We start from the raw sequence: 24,952 nt of genomic DNA on the forward strand, positions 1-24,952 counted from the left end.
AACAGATCCCTTTCTAACTTCTACCATCTTCCAAATTAGTTTCTGCCTTTCCCCTTACCTACCTGAATTGCCATCCTTAATTTTTTTTCTCTCAACCCATTTAAGCCATACTTCGATACCTTCAGATTCTATCTCCCCTTCAAAGCTACTTTTTGGCTACTCCAGTTAATAGGGACCTCACCTTCCCCTGACTGATTTTATCATTCATCACACATGGATTCAGTTGGCATCCTATGTTCTGGTGAACTAGATTACAAGCTTCCTGGGAGGGCAGGTTCAGAGATCACATGTCTTTAAATCTCAGGGCCTTGCACAGAGTTTTTATGTAGTAGATGTTTAATGATGAATACCCGAGTTTACATTGAATTTCATAATTTTCAAAGAAGTTTCAAGTTTGTGTGCTCTAAACTGACCAACTCCATTTCCCTGGTAATTTTAACCTTAGAAATATTGGCTAATGATAATAGTTAGGGAAAGGATTGAAACTGGTCTTCCAAGTTATCCTTTAAAAGCATTTATTTTTCTCCATAGTCTGTCATACTATGCCAGGAATATAAACTGGGAAAAAAAGAAGAGGTTAAAAAAATGTCTTAAATAATAAACTCAGGAACATTTCTTAGTTCTCAACTTTGACATGCCTATTTCTGAGGTTGATTTTAAGTATTTTTTATTTTACTTAATATTATTTTATATACTTAAATATACTTTATAATTGGTATATAATTGACTTATGATTGCTATAAAATATAATAATATAAATACTATGATTACCTTATAATGTAAATATATGTTTTATAATTCAAATATAGATATTTAAAGTCAAACAGATTTTATAATTCTATTTCATACTTTGTAAAATTATTATTATTTATGCCCTGCTTCTTTTCAAAAATATTTTTGAGATAGATTTTCTAGAATACAGTTGAAGTAATGAAATGTACCATAAAAAAGGATTTATAGTTTTACTTCCCCACTCACCTATACCCTACATCTTTTTGTTTGTTTTTATTTTGATGTGAAACATTTTGTTTGGCTTTTTTCTTTCCAATGCGGGCTTCCCCTGTGTGGGGCCTACATCAGAAGGTATAAAGAAAGTAGGAAGGATTAAGACACAGTTGGATTATATGATAAAGAATCTGCCTGGAAAAGAAATTCCATTATCACCACCCTGGAAGTTGAGCTCCTTTCTTCACATCAAACGGTGAGGGAGATGGAGGGAAAAATGTCTTCAAAATGGATTTCCTTTCATTTCCACTTCAATTCACTGTGGTTGGGTGCTCTGTACATTCCAGACTCTCAGACTCTGAAAGAACTTGAATTGGGCTTTAACACATTGGGAATTTCAACTCAAGCAGATCTGACAGGAGAAGACAGACGCCTGAACAGATGCAGCTTGCATAGAGAGAGATTATTTTTTTAACCAAAAGTTGCTGATTTTTCTTCTAAAAAAAACCTTTCCCCTGATGAGATAAGTTTTAAAGTGTGAAAATTTTGACATTTTTCTTTGCACATCACAGGTTTACTGTGTTTAGTGTGTGTGTGTGTGTGTGTGTGTGTGTGTGTGTCTAACATAATCAGCCTATGGTGGGTTGAGAAGGCAATATTCAGATTCTGTCAAAACCCCTGGACTGTAGCCATGTTTCTAAAACTTTTAGCACTTCACTGAGCTTACCAGGGGCATGGTTTCCCTGATGTGTGAATTGCTACAAAAATTACAACATGGCCAATGCTGGAATCTCTGTTGAAAAGCTGATGAGGTCCAAGTCCCTGGTGTTCCTCTCAGGTCTCACTGACCCTGTCAGAGAAATCACTACACCTGCTCCAAATTGCTACCTGAGGAGAATATTAGGACTTTACAGGCATCTCAAAAAGTCGTGAAAGAGAGGTGAGAATTCTGGGCAAAGAAAGTGGAATTTCATATGTCTCAGGGTGACCTGAGCTGGTGTGAAATGTATAAATGACCTCATGTCCTGTATACACATGGAAAGAAATCTGAGATGAATGGATACAATTATACAGAAACAATGGAGGGAAATGTTTGAAATTTCTGAAATCATGCCAGGAAACATACCACTTAAGTTGGTTGACTGACCAATACTGGGTGACCAACACTGACCCTCAATGAACCTGAGACAGCAAAGTCAGGAGAGAAAAATCCATATTTTCTGCATCTGAGCTCCTGTCTTCTTCTCAATGATACCATTCCCCTCCTTTCTCTAGAGTAGTAGCCCTCAGTGTGGTCACCAAACCAGCTGCATCATCATCACCTGGGAACCTAGTAAAAATGCAAATTCTAGGTCCCCATCCCAGACCTACTGAATCAGAACTCTTTAATGGAGCTCAGTAAGGTATGTTTTCACAAGCTTACAGTGTGTTCCTAATGCACACAAAAGTTTGAATACTACTACTCTATTGTACAGCATCATCAGTCTCTCAATCTTAACTGGTTTATTCTCATCAGCATACAATATCTTCTAGTACCTGCTACATTAAAAACATTTTTCTCTTGTCTTCATAACTTCCAGCTATCTTACCCTCTCTTCTCTGTCATAGCATTATTTCATTTAAAATCTTGTCTGTACAACAAGATGACAAAATAGGAAGCCCTTAACTTTGTTCTCCCACAGAGGGATTGACATAACAATATACAATCCAAAAAGCCTTCATGATCGCCAGAAACCAGTTAAGAAGTGGCAGCACCCTAGGCATGCTCAAAGCCAAGAATGACCACATGGCAATGGGATCGTAAAAGTATTTCATCTCACCCATGTAACACTTTCCCTAGGCCAATACAGCTCAGCTTGATTAGAAAATAAATGCACAGGAGTGCCTGGGTGGCTCAGTCGGTTAAGCGTCCAACTTCAGCTCAGGTCATGATCTCACTATTGATGAGTTCGAGCCCCATGTGGGACTCTGTGCTGACAGCTTGGAGCTTGGAGACTGCTTTGGATTCTGTGTCTCCCTCTCTCTCTCTGCCCCTCCCCCTCCCTCACACTCTGTCTCTTTCTCTCTCTCTCTCAAAAATAAATGAACATTTAAAAAATTAAAAAAAAAATAAATGCACAGTTCATGGCTTCTCCATTGTGGGGGCAAGGGGTTGGAGGGTGGGCAGGAAGAAAAGTGGAATGTATGTCCAACACTCTAGCTTTTCAGGGAACTGCCAGAGGGACCGTTTCCCACCTTGTCTGACCCTGAGCACTGATGAAGATCTGGCATACTTTGGATGCCTGGGGAATATTGAAGAAAAAGAAAAAAAAAAAAAAGGAGAGAGAGAGAGTTCTTTGGCTTGTTGTAAAACCAAAGAACCTGCAGAATTAAAGATAGACACCAGAGGGAGAAAGAGATTACAAACTCTTGCAAAAGAAACCAGCAAAGAGATCTACACCAAGATCAAAAGTTAAAGACAAGGAGAGAATCTTAAAAGCAGCAAGAGAAGGGGTGCCTGGGTGGCTCAGTCAGTTAAGTGTCTGACTTCGGCTCAGGTCATGATCTCATGGTTCATGGGTTCAAGCCCCTGTGCTGACAGCTCAGAGCCTGGAGCCTGCTTCAGATTCTGTGTCTCCCTCTCTCTCTGCCCCTCCCCTGCTCACACTCTGACTCTCTCTCTCAAAATAAACATTAAAAAAAAGCAGCAAGAGAAAAACAGCTTGCTACATACAAAGGACCTCCCAAAAGACTAGCATCAGATTGTTCAGCAGAAACTCTGCAGACCAAAAGGGAGTGACATGATATATTCAAAGTGCTGGAAGGAAAAAACTTCCAATCAAGAACACTCTAACTGGCAAAATTATCATTCAGATTTGGAGATATAGAATTTTCCAGAAAGGCAAAAGCCAAAATAGTTCATCAACACCAAACAGGCCTTACAAGAAATGTTACAGGACTTCTATAAGCTGAAGATAAAAGGTGCTAATTAGTAAAAATGACACACAAAAAGGATAAATCTCATTGGAAAGGTAAATATATAGTAAAGGTAGTGGACTAACACTTATAAAGCTAGTATGAATTTTAAAAGACAAAATTAGTAAAAATAACTGTAACTAAAATAATTAGTTAAGGCCTCTACAAGACAAAAAGGATTAAGATGTAACTTCAAAAACATAAGATTTTAGGGGGAAATGAAAATGTTGGACATAAGAATGGGGTCAAATTTAAGTTGTTATGAACTTGAAACCGACTATTAAAGGTATAAGTTGTTATATGTAAGCTTCACAGTAACCACAAAACAAAAACCTTAGTAAATACACAAAAGATAAAGGAAAAGCAATATAAGCCTACCACTAAAGAAAGTCAACAAACCACAAAAGAGGAGAGAAAGAGCAAAAAATTAACAAAATGGAAATAAGTAAATATCTAGCAGTAATTACTTTAAATATAAGTGGACCAAAATTCTACAGTCAAAAAACATGGAGTGACTGAGTAGATTAAAAATAAAAATGGGGCACCTTGGTGGCTCGGTCGGTTGAGCATCCGACTTCGGCTCAGGTCATGATCTCACAGTTTGTGAGTTCGAGCCCCACATCAGAATCTGTGCTGACCACTTGCTCACATCCTGGAGCCTGCTTCAGATTCTGTGTCTCCTTCCCTCTCTGCCCCTCCCCCGCTCACACTTTGTCTCACTCTGTTTCTCAAAAATAAATAAATGTAGAACCTCCATACTGTTTTCCAGAGTGGCTGTACCAGCTTGCATTCCCACCCACAATGCAAAAGAAATCCTCTTTCTCTGCATCCTCGCCAACATCTGTTGTTGCCCAAATTGTTAATGTTAGCCATTCTGACAGGTATAAGGTGCTATCTCATTGTGGTTTTGATTTGTATTTCCCTGATGATGAGTAATGTTGAGCATTTTTTCATGTGTCGGTTGGCCATCTGGATGTCTTCCTTGGAGAAGCGTCTATTCATGTCTTTTGCCCATTTCTTTACTGGATTATTTGTTTTTTGGGTGTTGAGTTTTACAAGTTCTTTATAGATTTTGGATACTAACCCTTTATCTGATATGTCATTTGCAAATATCTTCTCCCATTCTGTCGTTTGCCTTTTAGTTTTGCTGATTGTTTCCTTTGCTGTGTAGAAACTTTTTATTTTGATGAGGTCCCAGTAGTTCATTTTTGCTTTTGTTTCCCTTGCCTCTGGAGACATGTGAGTAAGAAGTTGCTACAGGCAAGATCAAAGAGGTTTTTGCCAGCTTTTTCCTCAAGGATTTTGATGGCTTCCTGTCTTACATTGAGGTCTTACATCCATTTTGAGTTTATTTCTGTGTATGGTGTAAGAAAGTGGTCCAGCTTCATTTTTCTGCATGTTGCTGTCCAGTTTTCCCAGCACCACTTGCTGAAGAGACTGTCTTTATTCCATTGGATATTCTTTCCTGCTTTGTCAAAGATTAGTTGGCCAGACGTTTGTGGGTTCTGGGTTCTCTATTCTGGGTTCTCTATTCTGTTCCATTGATCTGAGTGTCTGTTCTTGGGCCAGTACCATACTGTCTTGATGATTATAGCTTTGTAGTATAGCTTGAAGTCTGGGATTATGATGCCTCCTGCTTTGGATTTCTTTTTCAAGATTGCTTTGGCTATTCGGGGTCTTTTCTGATTTCATACAAATTTTAGGATTATTTGTTCTAGCTCTGTGAAGAATGCTGGTGTTATTTTGATAAGGATTGCGTTGAATATGTAGATTGCTTTGGGTAGTATTGACATTTTAACAATATTTGTTCTTCCTATCCAGGAACATGGAATCTTTTTCCTTTTTTTTTTTTTTTTGTGTCTTCTTCCATTTCTTTCATAAGCTTTCTATAGTTTTCAGTGTACAGATTTTTCACCTCTTTGGTTAGATTTTTTCCTAGGTATTTTGTGTCTTTTTGTGCAACTGTAAATGGGATCAATTCCTTGATTTCTCTTTCTGTCACTTCATTGTTGGTGTATAGGAATGCAACTGATTTATGTGCATTGATTTTATATCCTGCGACTTTGCTGAATTCATGAATCAGTTCTAGCAGTTTTTTGGTGGAATCTTTTGGGTTTTCCATATAGAGTATCATGTCATCTGTGAAGAGTGAAAGTTTGACTTCCTCCTGGCCAATTTGGATGCCTTTTATTTCTTTGTGTTGTCTTATTGCAGAGGCTAAGACTTCCAATACTATGTTGAATAACAGTGGTGAGAGTGGACATCCCTGTCTTGTTCCTGACCTTAGGGGGAAAGCTCTCAGTTTTTCCCCATTGAGGATGATATTAGCATTGGTCATTTGTGGCTTTTATGATCTCAAGTTATGATCCTTCTATCCCTACTTTCTTGAGGGCTTTTATCAAGAAAGGATGCTGTATTTTGTCAAATGCTTTATCTGCATCTATTGAGAGGATCATATGGTTCTTGTCCTTTATTTTATTGATGTGATGAATCACATTAATTATTTTGTGGATATTGAACCAGCCCTGCATCCCAGGTATAAATCCCACTTGGTCATGGTGAATAATTTTTTTAATGTATTGTTGAATCCGGTTGGCTAATATCTTGTTGAGGATTTTTGCATCCATGTTCATCAGGGAAATTGGTCTACAGTTCTCCTTTTTAGTGCAGTCTCTGGTTTTGGAATCAAGGTAACACTGGCTTCACAGAAAGAATTTGGAAGTTTTCCTTCCATTTCTATTTTTTGGAACAGTTTCAAGAGAATAGGTGTTAACTCTTCCTTAAACGTTTGGTAGAATTCCCCTGGAAAGCCATCTGGCCCTGGACTCCTGTTTTTTGGCAGATTTTTGATTACTAATTCGATTTCCTTACTGGTTATGGGTCTGTTCAAATTTTCTATATCTTCCTGTTTCAGTTTTGGTAGTGTATATGTCTCTAGGAATTTGTCCATCTTCCAGATCACCTATTTTATTGGCATGCAATTGTTCATAATATTACAATCCAGCAATTGCACTACTTGGTATTTATCCAGAGGATACAGGTGTGCTGTTTTGAAGGGACACATGCACCCCCCATGGTTATAGCAGCACTATCAACAATAGCCAAAGTATGGAAAGAGCCCAAATGTCCATCGATGGATGAATAGATAAAGAAGATGAGGTATATATATACAATGGAGTATTCCTCGGCAATCAAAAAGAATGAAATCTTGCCATTTGCAACTACGTGGATGGAACTGGTGGGTAGTATGCTAAATGAAATTAGTCAGTCAGAGAAGACAAAAATCATATGACTTCACTCATATGAGGACTTTAAGAAACAAAACAGATGAACATAAGGGAAGGGAAACAAAAATAATATAAAAACAGGGAGGGGGGACAAAACAGAAGAGACTCATAAATATGGAGAACAAACTGAGGATTACTGGAGGGGGTGTGGGAGGGGGGATGGGCTAAATGGGTAAGGGACATTAAGGAATCCACCCCTGAAATCATTGTTTCACTATATGCTAACTAATTTGGATGTAAATTTTAAAAAATAAAAAATAAAAATAAATAAATAAATAAATGTAAAAAAAAATTTTTAATAAAAATAATAACCCAAAGAATGAGTCCCATATTCACTGCATACAAGAGACATACTTTAGGTGTAAGAACACACACAGATTGAAAGTGAAGGGATGGAAAAAGATATCCCATGCAAATGGAAACCAAAAGAAAGTTGGAGTAGCTATACTTACATCAGACAAAATAGACTTTAAAATAAGGGTTGTAATATGAGACAAAGAAGGGTGTTACATAATAACACAGGGATCAGTCCAATAAGAGGATATAACATTTTTAAATATTTATGCACCCAACATATAAGCACCTGAATATATAAAGCCAATATTAACAGACCTAAAGGGACAAAGAGACAGCAGTAAAATAATAATAGAATAATATCCCACTTACATCAATGGATAGATCATCCTTACAGAAAATCAATAAGCAAACTTTGGCCTTAAATGACATGTTAGACCAGATAGATTTAACAGATATTTACGGAACATTCTATCCAAAAGCAATAGAATACACATTCTTCTCAAGTGCACATGGAACATTTTCCAAGATAGATCATATGTTAAGCCACAAAACAAGTTTTAATAAATTTAAAAGGAATGAAGTCATATCAAGCATTTTTCCAAACACAATTGTATAAAACTATAAATTAATTACATGAAGAAAACCAAAAAAAAAAATTCACAAATATGTGGAAGTTTAACATGCCAGTGAACAGTAGGCTGAGAAAGAAATCAAGAGAAGTTAAAAAAAAAAAAAAAAACTTTGAGACAAATGAAAATGAAAATGTAACTTACCAAATTAATGGAAAGCAGCCAAAGCAGTTCTAAGAGCGAAGTTCATAGCAATAAATGCCTATCTCAAAAAACAAGAGAAGTCTCAAATATACAACCTAACTTTACACCTCAAGGTACTAGAAAAAGAAGAACAAACAACATCCCAAATTAGTACAGGGAAGAAATAACAAAGATTAGAGCAGAAATAACTGAAACAGAGACTATAAAGACAATAGAAAAGATCGATGAAACTAAAAGCTGTTTCTTTGAAAAGATAAATATAACTAACCAACCTTTAGCTAGCCTCAACAAGAAAAAAAGAGAGAATGCTCAAATAAATAAAATCAAAAATATGAAAGAGATTTACAACTGATACCACAAAAATACAGTGGATCATAAGAGACTATTAAGTACAACATACACCAACAAATACACCAACAAATTTGACAACTTATAATAAATGGATAAATTCATAGAAACATACAACTGACCAAAAATTAACAGACCTGATTACTAGCAAGGAATCAGTAAGGATGCAGAGAAATTAGAACCCTTCTGCACTGTTGGTAGGAATATAAAATGGTACAGCCACTATGGAAACAGTATGGTGGTCCTCAAAAAATTTAAAATACAATTACCATATAATCCAGCAATCACACATCTGGGTATCTATCCAAAAGAATTGGAAACAGGATCTTGAAGAGATATTTGCACACCCATATTCAAAAGAACATTATTTAAAATAGGCAAGAGATGGAAGCAACCTAAATGTCCATAAACAGATGAATGGTTAAGGGAGAAAAAGGTGGTTTACACATATAATGGAATATTATTCAATGGAATATTTCTTTAAAAAGAAAGAAACCCTATCACATGCTGCAACATGGATGAACCTTGAGGACATTATGCTAAGTGAAATAAAGCCAATAACAAATAATAAATACTTCATGATTCCACATTTATATGAATACTGAAAATAGTCAAACTCTTAGAAGGTAGAATGGTTGGTACCAAGGGTTGGGAGAGGGACAAAAGGGGAGACGTTTTCAATGGATATAAAGTTTCAATTCTGCAAGATGTAAAAGTTCTAGAGATCTAAGACTACTGTACTGTACACTTAAAATAAGATAGTAAATTATGAATTTTTTTACCACAACAAGAAAATTCTAAAAATACAATGTCATCTCTAGTCTTAGGGAGGAGTGAAACCTCCAGTCATCATTTTGTCACCAACACTCCACTGAAACAGACCGTTCCAATGTTGAAGATCATTGTCTGTTGCTAATTCCAATGGTCACTCAGTAGCTCGCAAAAGAGTTCAATCTCTTTCCTTCTTGAAATACTCCCACTGTTTTTATTCATTAGCACCATAATCCTGCTTTCTCTTTTGCTCCCTAAGATGCAAAACGTTCTAGGTGATCTGACCCAGCAAAATAAGAGTGTATTCTTGATTTTGTTCCTTCCACGACATCCAGTTTGTTCTACCTTCAAAATATATCATGATTCATCCAGTTCTCTCCATCTTCCATGCTACCACCCTAGTCCAAGCCCCTGTGATCTCTTGCCTCCTAACAAGCCTCTTGGGTTCTACTCTTTGCCTCTACCACCCATTCCTCTCACAGCAATCAGTCAACTTTGACAACACAAATTTCACCCTGCCACTTCCCTCCTAAAACTCTTGCATGACTTCACAATACACTTGGAGTATACTCCAAAGTCCTCAAAATTGCCTGAAGACCTTGCATGACTGACCCCCATCTCTCCTCTTTTCTCTGAATGTCTAAGTGTTTAAAAAACTCTTGTTTCAGTTCCTCAAACTCACCATGCTCATTCTCATCCCAGGGATGTTGAACTGGCTGTTTTTATTGCTTAGAATGTTCTGCATCAATATTTGCCTGGTCCCTCCTTGTCATTCTGTCCCAGTTCAAATGCCCCCTTTCTGGCACACTCTTCCCTGACCACACAGTCACTTTCCATTATATGGCACTATTTTATTTTCTTCCTGGCTCTTGTCACTATATGAAATTACATCAGTTATTTCTTTTCTATTTTATTACCTATTGACCACTTGCATATCCACACTCCAACATATAAACCCAAAGGGAACAGGGAACCTATCTGTCATATTCCCTGATATATCCTATGTACTAGAACACTGCTATTGGATGAAAGAAATAAAATGAAGACCGACAGATAAAATAAATGACAGGGTACACCTTCTAGTCACTCATGCCCACCTTGCTTTTTACTGCCACTGGGCCTTTGCATATGCTGTTGCTTCAGAGTGGAATGGTCCTTCCTGACCTTTTTTATCTGGTTACATCTTTATCTGTTCTTTGAATCTCAGTGAGATTCATGTATCACTTCCTCTGGGAAACTTTCCCTGATTCTGTCAAACCCCCTTCATGGAAACCAACTTCTTGATAACATAGTTGCTGGTTTTCCTCTGCTTATGTGACTATATTTGATTCACGTCTGTTTCCCCAAAGGAAGATACTTTCCATTTTGTTTCACATCCTCTTGTCAGATCAATGTATACAATAAGTGGTCCATAGGCACTCACTAAAAAAAATACTTCTAGTAGCTTTTAATAGCATGAATATGAATGCTGGGTTTTTTGTTTTTTTTATTTTTTATTTTTTCAGACAGGCCTGGTAAATGCCTGCTGTTCTGGCATAATTGTAAATAAAAGGGTTCCAATTTGGTTGATCAATTATATCATCACTCCAGTTATGTGACATTAGAAGTATCATTATAGGGGCACCTGGGTGGCTCAATGGGTTAAGCGTCCAACTTCTGCTCAGGCCATGATCTCACGGTTCATGAGTTTGAGTCCCGCGTTGGGCTCTGTGCTGACGGGTCAGAGCCTGGAGCCTGCTTCAGATTCTGTGTCTCCCTCTCTCTCTACTCCTCCCCCATTCATGTTCTGTCTCTCCAGCTCTCAAAAATAAATAAACATTAAAAAAAAAGTTTTTAAAAAAGAAGTATCGTATAAATCTAATTAAATCACTTAAAAATGATTGGCTTTTAAAGAGTATTTAGCTACAAATCAAGCTTTTACAAACTGCAGGTTGCCACCTAATAGTGAGCCATGACTACTGATTTTTTTTATGAATTAAAATAGACTAGAATAAAATAAAAATCATTTAAATTATTCACATCGACCCACAGGTAGAAAAATAAGCATTATTTGGGAAACTTCTTTTTTTTTTTTGTATATAGCTCTATTTGTGTATCTATGTGTATAAGTTACAATGCAAAGTAATTACCTACATATAATGGGTTGTGGTGATGCTGTGCGTTCCCACTCAGACCCCATTGAGCATTGGTGCACCTGTCTTCCAGTTGCTTTGACTGTTGGCTGCTAATAGTTTGCAGTGATGGCCTTTGCAGGAGAACTGCCCTCTGGGGAGCCCCCTGGAAATGCTTGGAGGTTTTCCCCTCCCTCCGGGAAATGATGATGATTGACCAACATGTGAGTAGAAAAGATGAGCTCCTGACCTCAAGGGGAGCAGCTACATGGTACACTTTGTGTTTCAGAACTTTCAAGCCAGATGAAGCCAATCTAGAGTCCACTGGAGCCTATATCCATGCCTGACTTTTCCCCTGTCCATCTTGCTCTCTTTGTTCCCATGCAGGTTCCTTCTGAGATCAAGTCCCTCTGCCATACATCCCTTGCACAAAACCCCTACCTCAGGTTTTGTTTCTAAGGACCCAAGTTAAGACAGCTGTCATGTGAAAAATGTGAAAAACACTAATATAAGTTATTATTTTAAAATGACAATAATTTGTGTTCACAAACAGTTTATCTTTCTGCACAGTCTCTAGGAAAGGTGCAAAATGTGACACAGAAATCCTGAACAAGTGAAATGCTGAATTTTGTTTTGAACCAAGACTCAGGAAAACAGGTGTGCCAGCCATCTGCTGGTGTGTTGGGGATGCTCTACCCAAAAATGTGTCAGTCCAGACATCAATTCACATAAGACTCAAGACCTACAATGCGTTGAGGGAAGTGGGGTAGAAGCAGCCTCATTTCCTTCTGTAAACCAAGGCAGGTAAATGGAGTTGTATGCCAAGGCTGCTTTAGAAAATGTCACCTCAGAGCCAGCTGTGCTTTTTCATTGAAGAGTCCTCTCACTTCATCCCCAGACGGGAGACAGTGCATGCAGTCAGCACAGATATCCGAGCTTCCAAAGTCATTGGGGCCATCCAACAGCTGCCATCCAGTACTTCCTGGGCTCCTGCGGGTGCCTGGCTCTGTTGCCCCACACTGCTCATTTTTTGACAAATGCCAAGGCTTCTGCGAGGATGCATCTCTCCTGTGGTTCCTGGAACAGTGTCCAGACTACAGAAAATATACCACAGGCTCTGAACAAGAAGAACAAATGGAAGATTGCTGTACTAGTCAAATACAGACCGTAGGAAACATAAGCCAGAGAAACAAACACATCTTAGCTAAACAATCGGGATTTTTTCACTGGGAGAGTTATTTATTTATTTATGGAGAACTCACCTTCCGGAGGCATTTTGGACTGATTTTCAACAATATCACCAGACAGAAATCCACCTGGATTTACTGAAGGTTTTGTAGACAAAAGAGAAAGGGAAGAACATGGGAATGGAAGAGACCGTGGCCCAACCCAAAACAGAATTCCCAGAAACTCAAAAAGCAGCCCCCAAGGAACCAATCTGGTGATTAACCTGATACCTGGTAGAGAAGAAGCACTTTTCATTCTCCTGCAGTATCCTTTGCAAATTATAAGCCAGTTTCCAGGATTTGTTAAATAAATTCTGGCTCATTCAGGTACTGAAATATAATGCAGCCATTTATGAAAAAGGAGACAGATTACATGTTTTGATGCAGAATGTTCTCCAAGATAAAATGTTTAATGAGAAGAGGAAGATGCAAAACAATGTGCACAGTATTTGTGGTAAAACAATGAAGAGTCACCTTACGTACATGCTTGTTTATAAATGCGTATATGTATGTGTTGGTGTAATATAATATAATTCAATATTATATATGTAATATAATATATAGGAACATACACACAAGAATACTTGGAAGGACATCAGGCATGGGATAGAAGAGGGGAACTATTTCCACCGTTTACCCTTTTCTCCTAGAATTTTTTTCCACATATATCTACAACCTACTTAAAAAGATTTTAATTTTTTGGGCGCGTGGGTGGCTCAGGTCACAATCTCACCGGTTTGTGGGTTTGAGCCCCGCGTCAGGCTCTGTGCTGACAGCTCGGAGCCTGGAGCCTGCTTCGGATTCTGTGTCTCCCTCTCTCTCTGCCCCTCCCCCACTCGTGCTCTGTCTCTCTCTCTCTCTCAAAAACAAATAAACATTAAGAAGAGAAATTTAAAAAAAAATAATGTTTATTTGTTTTTGAGAGAGAGACAGAGACTGAGACAGAGCACGAGTGGGGGAGGGGCAGAGAGAGAGGGAGACACAGAATCCGAAGCAGGCTCCAGGCTCCGAGCTGTCAGCACAGAGCCTGACATGGGGCTAAGTGTGAGATCATGACCTGAGCGAAGTCAGATGCTTAACCAACCAAGTCACCCTGGTTTAAGCCCCAATTTAAAAAGATTTTAAAAGACTAATCCGCAAACCAAAACAGGGATTAACATGCTAAACAATGCAGTTTTTGTTATGGAAGATGGGTAGTTAAGTACTGCTATTCATTTTATTCCTTGGAATTCCCACAGATGCTTGAAAATATTGTGATGATTGTAGCTTCCTGGGCTACCGTGTCGTGCTCTTAAAAAGCCGTCATTGCTGCGTCCTAACACAGTGGTCCTAAAGAGGCATCTGTGTTTACTGATTTCAGATTTGAATGCTTAGGGGAAATGTACACAAGCGCAAGCGGGAGATCCCAGATTTCCCCACTCCCAAAATAGTTCCCAAGGCTGCCTTTCAGAGACTGCCTGGAACAATGGGTCAAAGTCACCGCTGACTCACATAAGCAAAAGACTAAGTACCTTTGATTAAATAGGGTATTTATCTTCTTGGAAGTGGGAAGGATTCCAAGGTAGATAAAGGCTTCAGAGTCCAAACTAATTTTTTAGGCACCTGTATGAGGGAGCTGCATCCTTAATCTTTTCGAAAAACATTAGGAATGAAAACCTGAATCTCTAAAATGTTTACTTGAGAGAAAAGTGTAGCATCCGCCCAGTGATTCTCAAGGATGTAGCTGCTAACAGCTAAAAATATCTTCCGGGGGAGGGCTGTGCAGATGGGGCTTGAGAGCAGGGGAGGGGGGCACGGAGAACCCAGAAGAGCAGCCATCTGAGCAGATTTCACACGATTAATAGGGAGATTGTTAGCTGGTGGACTTTAAAAATAGAACCTCATTTCTGAGGGGTGGGTGCCTGCTCCAAAGCCCTAGAAGGAGCCTGCTGAGAGGGATGATTAACATGAAAGATTGTGGAGCTTTAAGGAAATGTTGGCATAAAGAAATGGCAGCGATTACTGATGCTCCAGCCACCTTCTAAAAGGTTTCTGCAAATTGCTTTCCTTGGATGAAATACCAAATATCTGTTCCCAAATGTTATGAAGCAAAATAAATCACATTCCATTGACACATCCAATATGTCGTATCAGAGACCCCGAATCCAAACAAAGCAAGGCTGCCGTTACCTTGGCACGATTACATTTCTTTCTCCTGCTTTTGTATTAAAGGCTGCAAGATGAAAACTTGTTCTTTGTAAACAAAAAAATTATCTCTGCCTCCTCCCTGCAGGAAATGAGAAATCAAATCAGCCACTGACAAGTTTTTAGAGTCCCAAAGTAACTCAGAAATCATTTACTCTGAGTCCAGGCCCTTATAAATGAAGAATGTGAAGCCTAGAAAGGGTGAAGGACTTTTGCAAAATCACATTGATAAAGATCCACACAGGCAGAACTGGAATCTGGATCTCTCAGCTCTTAGCTTATCAATAAATGTCCTTTCTGCTAAATACGGTGTATGAAAGTGTTCAAGGTGGTATTCCTTGGTTAGACCTTGCGTTTCCACTAGAATCAAAGTTTTAAGATAAAGGTGAGTTCTTAAACAACAGCCAGTGCATTAAGAAGGAGTTTTTTTTATTAAAAATAGAGCTACCCTATGACCCAGCAATTGCACTACTAGGTATTTATACAAAGGATACAAAAATGCTGATCTGAGGGGGCACATGCACCCCAATGTTTAACAGCAGCGCTATCAACAATAGCCAAAGCATGGGAAGGTCCCAAATGTCCATCGACTGATGAATAGATATCCCTATCTATCTATCTATCTATCTATCTATCTACCTAAGTATATATAGTATATACATACAATGCAATATTACTCGGCAATCAAAAAGAATGAAATCTTGCCATTTGTAACAATGTGGATGGGACTAAAGTGTATTGTACTAAGCGAAATAAGTCAGTCAGAAAAACTCAAATATCAAATGACTTCACTCATATGTGGAATTTAAGATATAAAACAGATGAACATAGGGGAAGAGAAGCAAAAATAAGATAAAAACAGAGAGGGAGACAAATCATAAGAGACTTTTAAATACAGAGAAGAAACTGAGGGTTGTTGGTGGGGTGTTGGGTGGGGGATGGGCTAAATGGGGGATGGGCATTAAGGAGAGCACTTGTTGGGATGAGCACTGGGTGTTATATGTAAGTGATGAATCACTAAATTCTATTCCTGAAGTCATTATTATACTATATATTAACTAACTTGGGTTTAAATTTTTTTTAAAAGAAAAGAACAAAAAAAGGCATTTTTTGAGGTATGCAAAGAAAGAAATATGGTTTGATTTATTGATATACAAAATAATTCAGTGTTGAAGTTATGTGCACTATGGGAATATTTCTTGCATTTCACAAATGTAAATACCAAGGCAGTGTGCAACCAACAATGTTTATCCAGGTGTAGAAGATGCTGTTGTGTGACCTTCACCATCAGGTCCCCCCACATTCTAGCTCCTGTGAGTACTGGCTGCTAGGAAGTCATGGTTGTCCCCTTCTGCACAGAATTTACCTGCTCCCCCAGAAATGCTTGAGAGAATTACCAATGACTGATTGATATGGGGGCACAAAAGGCCAGCCCCCTTGCCTCAACATTGTGATTTTATTCACACTCCAGAGCTCCCTGTGAGATCAGGCTGAGACCAGACTCCAGCTGTGACCACATTGTTGTTCAGTAATTTCCCCTGCCCCATCACATCCTGCTTTCCTAATCTCCCCACAGGATGTCCTGGGAGCCTGTCTTCAATAAATCAGGTGCTTCCAGAGAACCTGATCTGAAACACCAGGCTGAAATAATGATGGCAGAAAGCAACTGATAATATCATATGTCTTCTTCATCCATTTACAGTTTGGTCTCCATGCTAATGTATACTTGAGACAGAGAGTTCTGCATGTTTCTGCTGTAAGCAGGTGCCTGTGCTCACTTTGTCTGGTAATATGGTACATTTCCCAGGTTTTCTGCTTAGTCATATGATTTTTGACTTGTCCATCCAATTAAGCTACACCTTTTCTGTCATCTTTACATTTTTTTCTGAAAACAAACGAAAAACAGATTTAAGTGTGGTAATAATCGGATGAGCAAAGAAACAGACCTGAAGGTACAAATGTGAATTCTAAGTCCCTAACCCCTGTGATAGGAACCTGGGAGATTCTCCTGACTTCTGTCTTCTTCAAAGTTTCCTCATGTGCAGTAAGGAGCACGATACCAGGTTCTGAGACCATGATCCTCGCAATAGATTGAGGGCCCTCAGCAGTTAAACAGAGGAATGAAAAGCTCATGGATTGTCTCCGTTGAGATTCTTTGGCTGTCAGCAATAAAAAATAACTCTGCTCTGTTTAAGCAAAAGGGTTATTTACTGATAAGGTATGGGGAGTTCAAAGGCTTGGAATGACAGATGCAGAGAGAGAACAGAGTACAGAATACTGCATGGTTGGGTTTGGATGCTGGTGCAGAATGGTTCTTCCATCTGCTATCAAGATTCAGGGTTCTGGGAGGGAGGCTGGCTGGCCAAGCTGAGGTTATAGTCCCACTGCTTGACTGTACTGGGTCAACAAGAGTAAAGATCTAAGGAAGGGGTTGCCTGATTTTGGCTGAATATTAAAATTACTGTGGGGAGCTTTATAAAAACCTGATATTCAGGCCATGCCACAGACCAATTAAATCAGAATACGTGGAGGTGGGACCAAAACATTTGATATTTTACCCTCCCCGCCCCTACCTCCAAGAGATGTCATTGTATAGCTAAGCTAAAGAAAAAGCTTTCAAAGAACACTCCAAGTTCTTTGTAAGAGAACATGATACAATTCTTACCATCATGGCATGACTGTACCAACTTGAAAAGGAGGCAACTTCTGAGAAGATAATTGGGTGACACTAACAAGAGGGGTTATGCATACTGAATGGCCAAAAAGCCAATCAGTCAATTAACAAACAAAGCTCCATTGCACATGCAATCTAGTCAAATGTTGTTCCAATACTTAGAGTAAACTCTGGCACACAATAAGTGCTCAATAAATAGTTGTTGAAGAAATGAACAAATAACAAGAGTTCCTCAAAATGGCATGTATAACATAATCTCACAAAGAAAATTACTGATTTTTCTTATTTAATCCAAGAAAACCTTTAACACAGATTAAAAAGAATAAACATTTATCAGGAGAGAATGATACAAAGATATGGAAAAAACTGACTGATGGATCTATGATAAATTATTATGAATTGCATGCAATCTTATTAGGTTGTACACCCCTGCCAGACATTAATCATCACCACTGATGAATAGATTCTGCTAATGACAATGTATTAAACTCCTTTTGTTTACATTTTCAATATAACCATCTGCTTTGATTAAATAGAAGCCATTTGTTTCATGGCTCTAAGGCCTTGGTACTCAGAGTGCTTGGAGGACTGTCAGTGTCTCTCCTAGAAGTATGTTAGAAATGCAGAATTTGAAGCCCTATCCCTAACCTACTGAAACAGTATCACATTTTAGTAAGATCCAGAGGAAAATCATATGCACACTGAAGTTAAAAAGCCACTGGCCTAGTTCACACAGCCTCATTAGCCCCAAATGGCTAACGATATCTATCATTCAAACCAAGTGGGAAGAAGCTTGGGAACCTGGCATTCCTAGCATGGTGGCCTTGGGTCACTGTTCCCAGTTCCAATCCCTTTGCCTCTCCCAAGCCAAAGAGCAAATGAATGCAGTACGACTCTGGCTTTGGTTGAGGTCCTGAACACAGATAAAGGTGTGGGCCTTTTGACCTCATAAGCTGAACAAGTAGAGAATCGCATCATAGCCTAGTCAAGGACCTAAAACACAGGATTCTGGCGGTGGGGGGGGGGGGGGGGGGACTCGGCATACAAAGACCTGTGCCCCTTAAGGGAATGTTGTTGTCAACTCAGTGTGAATGTGCTGAGTTCCCAAAAGGTCAAGTGGGAGATGAACAAGAATTTGGATATTTCCTTCCTTCAGGTGAGAGACTATAGTGGGATGGGAGATGTGGGAGGTACTGACCTGCCTACTTCTACACTGCAGCCCATAGAGGTACAGACCCTCTTGCATCCCAACACCTATAAATGTAAAATGCTCATTAAGATTCAAGCTGAATAAAGAAAACATATCTACAGGTATATCATGAAAAAAATATTTCCTGATCTCTAAGGAAAAAGAACATGTAACACTCTTAAAGGCAGAAAAAATCCCCTATAAAAGAATGTCTTATCACCAACATTAGATAAAAGTTGAATCAACTTATATCCAGCTTAAATATCATTGATCTCTCAGGGTGAACAAAAGCTATTTTAGGAGAGGAAAGAATTGGCAAGAATATCCCTTTGAACCCATCTGAGAAAAGCACTGAGAAAACTCTATTCCAACAACAAATGAGAAAATTCATAAGCTTATAAAGATGAAAAAGAGTAAGCAATATATATATATTGCATATATATAACATGCATGTTACATATACATACGTGTGCACTAGGTATATCAGTCACTGCATAAAATATGAAATAATTAGATTCTACCATGAAAAGACAGAGGCAACAAAACAAAACACAGCCAGATGTTACATTAGAGAACACTTTAAAAAATAATTTTAACGTAACATAAAGATAACTGGAATTAGCGAAGATACCAGGAAAATGGAAACAAAATGGAAGTAAAAATGGCAATATTAATATTAACTAAGTATAATTTAAGGGTAAAAGAACGAAATAGGATCAAAAGAGACAACATATAATGACAAATGGTACAACTGGAGAAGCAGCAGTCATAACTGGGATGAGCCAACACCACAGTAGCTCAATATTTAGATTTATTTTAAAAGCAAGTACTTGCTAGAAATATAATTATGGTGGAAACATCAATACACTTCTCTCAGAACTGAAAGATCTACTTCAAAAAATATGGGATACAAATTAAATATACAACTAATAAACAAGTTGATACCTAACCTTATCTTTGAACATACATTTTCAAATACTCACGGAACACTTTTTAAAATTTATTTTTAATTTTAGTTTTAGAGACAGAGAAGAGTGTGCAAGCAGGAGAGAGGGGCAGAGGGAGAGAGAGAATCTTAAGCAGGCTCCACACTCAACGCAGAGCCCAATGTAGGGCTCAATCCCATGACCCTGGGATCATGACCTGAGCTGAAACCAAGAGTCAGATGCTTAACCAACTGAGCCACCCAAGTGCCCCACTCATGGAATATTTTTAAAGACTGGCCATATATGTGGCCACTTACAAAAAGAAAAAAGAAAAAACAACAACACCAACAACAGAAACTTGTAAATGGAGAGAGCTTTCATAAACTATATTCTCTGATCAGAAGCTAGTAAAATTAGAAATAAATAATGAAATGTTAACCAAAAATATCTTAATAACTTGACAATGAAGCAGCATGCTTCTGTGTAATCTTTGATCAAAAAGGAAATTAAAAAGGAAATTAAATCCTGCCTAGAAGGCAATAAAAAAGAATTCTCCATAACAAAGCCTATAGAACATATTAAAGCTATATTCAGAGGAAAATCTATAGCCTTAATTGCCTTCATTATTTTAACAAAATCTGGCAAATAAATTTTCATCTAAAAACTTAAATGTGAAAAGCCGAATTAAACAACAGTTAAGAAAAGGAAATTTAATGTTTATTTATTTATTTATATTTTGAGGGGGTGGATAGAGAGATAAGAGTGTGAGCAGGGGAGGAGCAGAGAGAGAGGGAGGCACAGAATCAGAAGCCGGCTCCAGGCTCTGAGCTGTCAGCACAGAGGCTGTTGTGGGGCTCAAATTCACAAACCTCCAGATCATGACCTGGGGCAAAGTTGGACACTTAACCGACTGAGCCATGCAGGTGCCTCAAGAAAAGGAAATTTAGAAGTATTTTTTAAATGGAGAAAAATAGAAGAAAGGAGAAATGATTTCAAAAGCTCATTCCTTAAAACTATCAATAGAATAGATAAAATATGGTATGATTCTGATAAAGGAAAAGGGCAGAAGCCAAAAAATGTCATGAAGCCTGGGAATGAGACATAGCTACAACACAAAGAGATTAACATCATCATGAAAAAATACCATGTGCAACTCTATGGCTACAAATGAAAATGAATAATAGCAAAATATCCTTAACCCACCAACTTTTCATAATTTCTACCTTATTTCACCATCTTTCTCCTTTTTATATATTGGATTTTGATAAACAACCTTCTCTTCATGCCCAGCCCTCTACCCGTATTTTCCTTCCATCAGGAGTCATTTTAGTTCTACTGGTCGAGTGTAGGTCTGGAAGGAGACTATTCCAGCACTAATTCAATAAGGGTAGATTGTGTACTTTCATGTCTTTACCTTACTTCCAAGTTCTTGGAGAATCTCTCGCATGTACCCCATTAGCCCAAACATTGCATCTCTCTCCTTTTACTATTTCAAAGTATTTTTACATTCATTAGAGTAGCAATTTAAAAAATGTTATGTTGTGAAGCAAATGTTACTGCTCCAGGCAACCGTTGTATAGGAAAAATAAAACAAATTGTTTTGATAAGGTGAGAAGATGTTTTTCACTAGTTTTTAATTATCAAAGTTATTTCTCACATACATATGTGCGCATTTACGTGCATACATAATATAGCTAGTTATATTATCTCACTGGGAAGATAGACCAACCATAATTCTCAGGCTCAAGAAACATACAATAAAGTAAAAATGCTTAGAACTCAGTAAGATTCTAGAAACTGCACAACAGTTTAAATAACTGGTAGGGACATACCTGAGGGTGAGACATTAGCACTGAAGTGCCCTTTTTCCCCAAACCCAGACACTCTCAATCACATACTTTTCAGTTCACTCTCAGAAAGTTAAAAATAGTCTCATTTTCCAGATAGAAAAGAAAATCCAATATAATCAATATTATATGTTCACTCTCTGTATCAGTAAGAATTTGCTGTGTAACAAACCAACGCTCAAATTAGTGGCTCATAACAACAGCTAACTATTTACCCTATTATTCTGTGGATCAGCAATTTGGGGTGTATCTGGCTTGGTTAGGTAGTTGTTACTCTCCCTAGGTTCCCTCATATATCTGTAGTCAGCTGATGGTCAGCTCTGCTCTCTGCCTAGGGATTTGGTGGAAGCAACTGGGCTGACTCAGCTCTGGTCAATGTGGTTTTTAATCTTCCAGCAGCCTAGCTCATTCTTACTCATGTGGCTCACAGGGCAAGTTTCCATGAGAGAGTCAAAGTATTTAAAGCCCCTGAGACATAAGCTTGGAAGTGGTGTAATGGCATTCTTGCTAGATTCTACTGGCTGAAGGAAGCAAGGAGGCTTGCCCAGAAGCAAGGGATGGGGAAATAGACTGTATTCTCAGCAGGAGACACTGTATAAGGCACACTGCAAGGATACAAAAACAAAGAGGGGAAGGATCACTGCCACTATGTACCCCAATACCTGAGTCTTGCTTCCTTCCTGTGGATATATGGCTGGCCTATAGGAGACACTCGCCTGTGTCCTGGGCTGCCTGCCCAGGTTTAGCCCAGTTCCATTCAATAGCTCTCACTCTTGCTTCTCCAGCTAAGAGTCACATCAATCCCTATGCCTCCCCACCTTTAAATTCTATGGGCCTCGGTCAGGTTTCTCAGGCTTTTCACTTAACTTCATCCCTACCTCCCCCTGGCAGTGCAGGGAGTGCTCTCCAAGCAATTCACTCCATATAAATCCTCACTCTCAGCATTTCCCAGTCTCTCTACATCTCCTTGTGACCATTTATGAATGATGTGATAAGGGCTGAAAAATTAGTTTCATGTTTTTCTCAGTTTAGGTTCTCACAGAAGCAGTGGGCAGTGTGAGTGAAAGATGTGTATACACAGATTGGGAAAAAAGGAAGAGAGACAGTGAGGAGAACAGAGTGTGTTTCTTAATCCAGTTACCACTATGGGCAAAAAATCTGAGACCCAGTGTACAACACAGGCCTCAGAGTTACCCCACCTGGGGGTGAGGGAGCTGGGGTATATACGCACCGTCACACAATCACTCTATCGTTGATTGAAGCAGCTCTAGGTGAGCAGTGGCTAATTCCCTGGCACTTGCAACCTATGCATACATGCAAGTAGAGAAGGGATGAGCAGCTTGATGAAACCATCAGGCAAGGAAGGCAGGCCCTGGTGCTCTGGCCCTTTTACGAGGAAGTGGTAAGAGTGAGGAATGTAGTGACAGTTCCTGGCTCTCATACTTGTCCTATGTAGATGGTGTGCCAATACCATCAGGCTCCAAAACAATAGGAAACATTGAGTTTAACTTTTTGTTACAGATGCAATACTCAAAATGTCATTCTCTTAGTCTAGTGCACTCTCAAAAATATGGTTTTTTCTTCTAGCCAATATCTTATTATTTTTACTGGTTATACATATTTCAATTCCTACTTTTCTGAAAGCCTTTAATCCTAAGATTAAGATTCACCATCTCCTCCCTTTTCCTCTACCTGTATTCTGTATTGTCATCAGTTCTCTCCTGCCAATATCTTCTCTGATACATGTCCTGCATCTCCTAGAGGGTCCAGCCCACAGTAAAGGCTCAACAAGTATTTCTGGAATAAATGAATTAATAAGTGGGATTCATTATTCTTTGCAATAAGGCACCTAGGGTGTTTTCCATGACAATACCAGAAACAAAATATTTTTGTAGTTCCTCTTCTAGGCTCCCTTGAGAGATACAGACTCTCATTACCTGAAAGTTTGTACTAGTTTTTGCCACTGGTTTATCATGGAAGAAATTCAACCTGACACCTCTCATTTGTCATAGTCATTCTATTTCCTGCAACTTAAAAAAAATTTTTTTTTCTGAATGTCTATGCCTATCACTTCCCATTTTGTAAGCACAGCTTACCATGAATTTTATGCATTATGCTAGGAATAAAGAACTGCATTTGTCTCCCTCGCCCTCCCCCTTCCTTCTTCCACTTTCCTTCTCTCTCTTTCCTTCTTTATTTTTCTCTCTTTCTCCCCCACCCCCAGCCCAAGTATGCATACAAACATAGCAGTTAAATAATGCTGTTTCATGTTCTCTCTGCCAAGAATTTAATTCTTCTCCCATCATTGCTTCTATAGCTCAATTGTTTTTAGTAAACTTTCTATTGAGGTGAATCACCCAAACAGAAAAGTGCATAAATGCTAATACACAGCTCAGTGAATTTCCATAGATGAACATACACGTGCAGTCAGAGTGCTCCTTCCTCATCCCTAGGGAGGCCAGCAGTGGAGCCTCCTTCTGTTGAGGGTGGTTCAGTCTTCCAGCAGGACCCATGGAAGCCCCACCAAAGCCCTTTCTCCCCACAGTCCACATCCAGGCTGGGGATCACCAGCTGCCTCTGCCTGTGGATGGCAGGTAAGAGATAAACTTCTACTCTCCTTACCCTTGCAACCATAGTGCTATTTCTGTTTTCAGTTTTTGAGTACTACTTGCTTGCTTTCTGCCTCCTTCTGTTGTTTGATCTCCTATTGTGTGAGTTACCCTGTTCTCTTTAATTTCTTTGGGTGTCTAGATGTGTAGTGATTTATTGGAAGGGGCCCTCTGTTTCAGAGTGAGTTTCCATGAGCATTATTCACCTGTCTTTGCAAATGACATTCATTTCACCCTGTTGAAAAGTAAGTGCTATGACTTCTCTGTCTGCTTCACTATGCCCCCAGTGCCTAGAACAGAACTTGACACATTGCCTGTGCCCAAGTGCTCACTCAGTTGTTAACATGAGATGAATCTCTGCCTGCTTTCCATGTGGAAACTGACTTACACTTAATTTTTGAATGGGGGCAATTCTCTTCCAACATCTAATTTACTTAAAAACATCCAGATAGTTTTATAGGGTAGGAATGTGCAATGAATGATTAGGTAAATACATAGCAAATTGGGCCAGCCAGTAGAGTAAAACTCAGCATGCTGTTTTAGAATAGTTTCCTACTAATTTCCTAGTTTCTGCCCTAGAAAGCTTCTATGAGCATTAAATACCTACCCACTCCCCTTGCCACCTACATACACAAGTACCCACATACCCAGTTAGCATCATGCTGTGTAGTCAACACTGATGCATAGCTGTGATGCTGTTGGCCACTTCCTCTCAAGAATCCACAGTGCCTTAGCTAGTTCTCTAGAGTAAGAATGCAGCTCAGAGCAAAGAACAATATTTTTTAAAGAACAATATTAAGATAGCATCAT

The 24,952-nt window shown here is 38.7% G+C and overlaps 1 long non-coding RNA gene across 3 annotated transcripts in view; it reads right to left on the minus strand.

Annotated features, from left to right (window-relative positions):
• Positions 1-11,218: 11,218 nt before the first annotated feature.
• Positions 11,219-24,952, minus strand: part of LOC123580514 — a 155,583-nt gene continuing 141,849 nt past the window's right edge. For 2 of the 3 annotated variants that reach the window (XR_006703339.1, XR_006703338.1), the window contains 2 exons: positions 16,676-16,782; positions 11,219-12,604 (listed from right to left, as the gene is read on the minus strand). This is a non-coding gene — a long non-coding RNA (uncharacterized LOC123580514). Of the gene's footprint in view, positions 12,605-14,467; positions 14,980-16,675; positions 16,783-24,952 lie in introns of those variants that run through there. The other variant, XR_006703340.1, reaches the window with a different exon arrangement.

This window comes from Leopardus geoffroyi, chromosome A3, assembly GCF_018350155.1.
Source record: "Leopardus geoffroyi isolate Oge1 chromosome A3, O.geoffroyi_Oge1_pat1.0, whole genome shotgun sequence".
Lineage (NCBI taxonomy): Eukaryota > Metazoa > Chordata > Mammalia > Carnivora > Felidae > Leopardus > Leopardus geoffroyi.